The sequence below is a fragment of the Salvia miltiorrhiza genome, unplaced genomic scaffold (assembly GCF_028751815.1).
Source record: "Salvia miltiorrhiza cultivar Shanhuang (shh) unplaced genomic scaffold, IMPLAD_Smil_shh original_scaffold_233, whole genome shotgun sequence".
In the NCBI taxonomy this organism is placed as follows: domain Eukaryota; kingdom Viridiplantae; phylum Streptophyta; class Magnoliopsida; order Lamiales; family Lamiaceae; genus Salvia; species Salvia miltiorrhiza.
The window spans coordinates 413,819-420,763 of NW_026651507.1; positions in this window are offsets into that span (position 1 = coordinate 413,819).

Sequence of the window (6,945 nt, forward strand, 5' to 3'; positions counted from 1 at the left end):
TTAGAAATAAAATAATAACCCTGCTTCAATAATTCAGTGTCATAAGCTGAATTTAAATCATAAATAATTATTGAGCTTGATTTACTGAAAGATGAAATAATAATTATCGTATTACTGGATTTAAATATAATAAAAGAGCGGGTTGTTACATACTACCCCTCTTAACAAAAATTTCGTCCCGAAATTTGCATACCTATGTGAAAAGTTCTGGGTATTTTTCTTTCATTTGGTCCTCAAGTTCCCACGTTGCTTCTTCCGGTCCATGGTGTCTCCACAGTATTTTGACTGACGCGATTGATTTATTCCTTAACTCTTGCACCTTTCGGTCCAAAATGGCTTCAGGTTTTTCCTCGTACGTCAAGTTTGGGTTAAGAATCATTTCATCTTGGTGAATCACGTGTTTGGGGTCAAACACGTACCGTCTCAGCTGTGACACGTGGAACACATTGTGGACGTTTCCAAAGCTAGGTGGCAGTGCCAACCTATACGCTACGGGACCTATTCTTTCAAGGATCTCATAAGGTCCTACAAAACGGGGTCTCAACTTACCCTTAACACCGAATCTAACGATCCCTTTCGAGGGTGATATTTTAAGGAAAACCTTGTCTCCAATCTGAAATTGTAGTTCAGTTCGTCGGGTATCAGCATAAGACTTCTGTCTGTCCTGGGCCTCTTTAATTCTTGCTCTAATCTGGCGGATGGTCTCGATCATCTCGCTTACTGCATCTGGCCCAAGGATTTTTCTTTCACCCACTTCATCCCAGTAAAGTGGTGATCTACACTTCCTTCCATACAGCGCCTCATAAGGTGCCATATCAATGGTTGCCTGGTAACTATTGTTGTAGGCGAATTCGATCAATGGCAACACTGATTCCCAACTTCCTCCTCGGTCTAGCACCACTGTCCTCAACATATCTTCAAGGGTCTGAATTGTCCTTTCTGATTGTCCATCTGTTTGAGGGTGAAAGGCGGTGCTAAAGTTTAATCTCGTTCCCAACTCTTTCTGCAAACTGATCCAAAATCTAGAAGTAAATTTTGAATCTCTATCTGAAGTAATGGATATTGGTATTCCATGTAGCCGTACAATCTCACGAATGTACAGTTGGGCTAGTTTCTCCGATCCATGGGTAATTGGAATCGGTATAAAATGAGCGCTCTTTGTGAGACGGTCTACTATTACCCAAATAGATGTGTTGCCCCTATTTGTCTTGGGTAGACCCGTCACGAAATCCATTGCTATGTGCTCCCACTTCCATTCTGGAATTTCCAATGGCTGTAATTTCCCATATGGTCGTTGATGTAAAGCTTTCACTTGCTGGCATGCAAGGCAACGCTCTACAAACGAGGCTATATCTCGTTTCATCCCGTCCCACCAAAACTTCTGTTTTAGATCTTGGTACATTTTGGTACTTCCGGGATGAGCGGTATAGGGCGTGTCATGAGCTTCACTCATGATCTCGTTTCTGAGTTCCTCGTTATGGGGAACACACAATCTTCCTTCAAAAAGAACTGCGTTATCCGTTGCCTCTTGGTAGCCTCCTGGCGTGCCTGTTCGGATCTTGAGACGAACTTTTTCCAAGCTCTCATCCGCTCTCTGGGCACTGACGATCCTTTCTCTGAGGTCTGGGACGGCTACTAGAGTTGCAATAATTGCTCTTGTCGTTGCCGGTGGCTGAACCACTTCTATCTTCAATTTGTCAAAATCCCTTACAAGCGTGTCCTCTTGAGTGAGAAGAAGTCCTAACTCGGATTGAGTTTTACGACTTAAAGCATCAGCTACTACATTAGCTTTTCCCGGGTGGTAGTTGATACCGCAGTCGTAATCCTTCACGAGCTCGAGCCATCTCCTCTGTCTCATATTCAAGTCTTTCTGCTCGAAAAAGTACTTAAGGCTTTTGTGATCAGTGAAGATTTCACATCTAACTCCGTATAGATGGTGTCTCCAAATTTTCAAAGCATGCACAATTGCAGCCAATTCCAGATCATGAGTGGGGTAGTTCAATTCATGTGGCCTTAGTTGTCGCGAGGCGTAGGCGATGACCTTTCCTTCTTGCATCAACACACAACCTAGCCCATTTTTGGACGCGTCCGTGAAGATCACGTATTCTTTATCGGCTGCTGGAACTGCTAGCACTGGTGCAGTTGTCAATTTCTTCTTCAGCTCTTGGAAGCTGGCTTCACACTCTTCGTTCCACTTATACTTGATTCCTTTGTGAAGTAATTGCGTCATTGGTCTCGCTATTTTAGAGAATCCTTCGATGAATCTCCGGTAGTATCCCGCCAAACCTAAGAAACTCCGGATTTCATTAGGTGTGGTTGGTGATTTCCACTCGCGCACTGCTTGCACCTTGGCGGGGTCCACCTTGATTCCATCTGCTGATACGATGTGCCCTAGAAACATTACTTCTTTCAACCAAAATTCGCACTTGCTGAATTTGGCGAACAACTTCTCCGTCTTTAATGTCTCCAGGATGATTCTCAAATGATTTTCATGCTCTTGGTCATTCTTAGAATAGATGAGGATATCATCTATAAACACTAAGACAAATTTGTCTAAGTATGGATGGAAAACTCGATTCATGAGGTCCATGAATACTGCCGGTGCATTGGTTAGACCAAATGGCATGACAATGAATTCATAGTGACCATATCTTGTGCGGAAAGCGGTCTTAGATATATCCTCTGGTCTGATCTTCAGTTGATGATAACCAGACCTTAAATCTATTTTTGAGAATACACTGGCTCCTTTGAGTTGATCGAACAAATCATCTATCCTTGGAAGAGGGTATTTGTTTTTAAGCGTCAGTTTGTTCAACTCTCGATAATCAATGCACATTCTCATGGTTCCATCTTTCTTCTTGACAAAGAGTACAAGCGCTCCCCAAGGCGAGACACTGGGTCTGATGAAACCCAAGTCCAAGAGTTCCTGTAGTTGCACCTTTAATTCTTGTAGTTCCTTTGGGGCCATCCTGTACGGTGCCTTTGATACTGGGGCAGATCCAGGTTCTAGATCAATGGTGAAATCTAGTTGCCTGTCTGGAGGTAGTCCTGGCAATATTTCAGGAAAAACTTCTGGAAAGTCTCGTACTATTGCCACATCTTCCACCTTCTTGTCTTCACTAGCTTCCCCGTTTAGGTAGACGAGATAAGCTGTGCTTCCTTCCTTCATCATCTCTTTTCTGGCTTGTAATGCGGATATCACTGGTACTCTTTTCTTCATACCTATGCCGTGAAATTCCGTCGGTTCCTTTCCAGGTGGTCGAAGAGAAATTTTTCGTTCACTACAAAGGATGGTGGCGTGATTCTCAGCTAGCCAGTCCATTCCTAAGATCATATCTACGTCCCACATGAGCAGAATATTAAGATTGTTCGCTACCATCTTAAGTTCTCCTATTTCAAATTCTACGTTCGAGCAAACATGTGTGGTGATAGATCTTTCTCCTGAGGGTGTAGTGATTCTTAAGGCACACTTAGCTCGTTCTGATTCGATTTCTACGGTATCTACGCAAGGGGCAGATATAAAAGAATGCGAGGCACCAGTATCGAACAGAATCATTATGGAAAAACCTTTAAGCTTGCCCATACCTGCCAGGTTTCCCTGGTTTTTCTCGGGCTGGTTTTGGGTGAGAGCAAAGGCTCTCGCCTGCTGCGGCAATGGTTGCTGCCGCCTCTGTTGCTGTTGGCGCTGTTGGTGCTTGTGTTGGTATTGCTGCTGGTATGGCTGTTGTTGGCGGGGCTGGTATTGGTATTGCTGCTGGTATGGCTGTTGTTGGCGGGGCTGGTGTTGCCCTTGAACTGCTTGCAGGGGCTGGGCATAAGTGGCCCTGATTGCCGCGCCCTGCTGTTTGTTGGGGCATTGTGAGGAGTAGTGGCCCTTCTGGCCACACGTGTAGCAACTGTCAGTTCCAGCCCTACAGACACCACGATGTGGTTTGTGGCATTTTGGACAAAGGGGAACTTCATTTTGTCTTTGGCTGCCTCCAGCCGGGGCAGGACCCTGTTGCTTCCCTTGTCCTTGTTGCTGATATTGTCCCAACGGCGCATTTCCTTGCCATGGCCTCTTGTTAGTCTGGTTTTCATTTCCTCCATGGTCGTTCCAGTTGCGCTTCCCTTTAAAGTTCTGAGGGCGTGCAGGTGGGTTGGCTGGCGCTGAGGTCTGTGGCGGAGCCAATCTTTCTACTGGCATCGCAGCTTCGATGTCTAGTGCCCTGTTCAAAGACTCAGTGTATGAGAGTCCACCATGACTAGCTAGAGTCATCCGAATCTCGTGCCTCAGACCAGCACAAAATTTCTCCGCCATTTTCTCATCAGTATCCACCTGTTGTGGAGCATAACGCGATAGATCGCAGAACTCTCTGTCATACTCTGTCACCGTCTTTTTCCCTTGTTTCAGGCTATAGAACTCAGTCTCCTTCTTCTTTCTGTAGCTTTTGGGAATATACTTATCATATAATCCCGTCTTAAAGTCTTCCCAAGTGTATGCTGCCCATTGTTCGGGAGTCAGAGTCTTTCGGCAGGCTTCCCACCAAAAGTCAGCCGATCCGGCTAGTTGGAAAGACATACACGAGAGTCGCTCCTCTTCAGTGCAGTGTAGAAAGGTGAAAATACGCTCCAAGGCGCGTACCCAAGCTTCGGCCTCGGCTGGGTCGCCTGTCCCAGTGAACGTGGGTGGATTCTGTCGAAGAAAAAGTTCTTCAGTCCTTCTAGCAGGGGGTGGAGGGGGTGGGGTAGGTTCCCTGTCGTTTCGCCGTCCCTCAGGTATTTCATCACGATTTCCATTGTTGTTAATGTTCCTCCTAGCGGGGCGACCTCGTTTAGGCGGCATTCTGTACAATACAAACACCCATTTTAACGCATTCTATACAGGAGTCTCTAAGGCAATTAATAAAGAACTGTTTGTCAAATTTAACTTATCATAACTCCAAAACTAAAATATAACAGGAACCGTTGCATGCACAAGTCACATTATTCAAAGTTACTACATTCTTAACTGACTCGTGAAGAATGAAACCCGTAGAGAAACATAAAACATACACGAGATCGTCGTAGAAAACCCATGCTAGGGTCATTTTTATCTCATGGAATATTGCCTCATCGAGGGCTTTTACATCGTCAACCCAAAATGTAAGTAAAGTCTATCTAGTACTCCCTATGATGTACCGGCTTACTAGTTAAGCAATCACAAAAGGGTTTTTATTCACGGAACGTCCTAGAGACCAACATTTCCGTACTAATGCTAGCTAGAAACAACATAAATAAAATCATAGTCATTGGAACGAATCATCGTTTCCGGAGTACATCCACAAGCTAAAACTATCAAATCTGTGAACTCTGAGTCGCGGTACGACTGCTCCTCGGTGACGCCAGGGGGTCCTCTTCTGGATCCTCCTCGGGGTCCTCCTCCTCATCCTCCTCGGGGTCCTCCTCCTCATCCTTGCCTGGCTCCCAGCTGGGCAACGGAGTCTCTCCCTGGCCCTCGTCTGTCTCCCGCATGATCTGGGCTGAGCGGAAGATGTCGTTCACCATCTCACGGATCGGATCGTCTCTGGTGCTGATCCTGGCCGTGGCACGAGGCTCGGTTGGAGCTGGAGGTGGCACGGGCTCGGGATGAATAATCCTCATCGTACCATACTGTGCTGTATCGTCATCCTCCTGCACAGGGTATTTGCCCCTATCTAGAAACTCCCTCATGTTGGCCATGACCCTGTCGACATCTGCCATGGCAGCCTCAAACCTTGCGTCTATCGTAGGTATCAGTGGTGGTGGAGGAGTAGTAGCTCGGATCACTGAGTCAGGAGGCGATGGGAAATCCCTACGAGCCCGTGGACGAGAAGGGCCTGCCTCGTCATCGTGCCTACCACGGCGCCCTAGAACTGAGGCACGTGGTGGAGGGTCTCGTGGCAAGGCCATCGGGGGCTCAGGAGCAGTAGCGGGTGCCTCCGCTGGCAAAGGCGTCCCCACCTGTACGTAGTTTCCCGGAAGGATGTAGGGCCCTAGAGGGGCGCTGCCCCACAAGGTGAAACAGGCCTGAAGCTCCGCAATGAAGCTAGGGAAGTCTCCCATGAGGTCGTGGTAATCTTCTCGGCGAAAGATGTAGTGGGCAGAGATCTGCCTAGCCCATCCCTGCCACTCGAAAGGTAACAGTAAGATCAACCTCTGGATACCGTCATACCCTGATACTCCATGTGCACTCGCTTCGACCCAGTGTCTGTGAAAACCTGCGAGGAACTGTCCGAGGTTATCCCCGTGACATGGGGCATAAGTGCGGTAGGACCGCTCGACCTCCTCTGGACTAGCCCATGGGGGCAGTGGTCGTCGTCGGGTGAAAACAGTCCTCGCCATCTAACAAAGGAAATTCTATCGTCAAAAGTAGCACACGACAAGTAACTTAAGGCGATAAGGTTCTAAATATCTAAAATCGGAAAACAAGTTCGGTTCAATAACCATAACGTGCAAAAACACCTCATCATCTAAATCTAGCATTTACACAAGCCATACAGGTTCTTAATACTTAATCACAGATTACCAATTCGACTATCATATAGTTCTAGTGTCGTTGTTTACCGAACTTAGGGCTTGTTATGAAATGATGATATACTCTAAGATCTAGCAACGAGCACTAAAAGTTTCAACAAAATAAGTTCAAAAGGCCAAGTTAATTCGAGATCTCATCGAAGAAAAACACTCGAATATTTAAGCTATGCCCATGCCATCAACGTACTATTGGCGTTCGTTACGCTGCTCAATCTTCATGCTCGTGGTTTCATCATGCGACCCTTCGTGTGATTCTTCTTTCTCTATTTCGACCGTCATTGTCGATGTCATCGTAACATGAAGAAAAAGTTAAGGCATCTCCCTAAGTTCTCTTCTATGTTCCGTCGTGAGAGTGAGCATATATAACTTAACAGTTCTAAGTTCTTGTGATTCATACAATAGTCATACTTA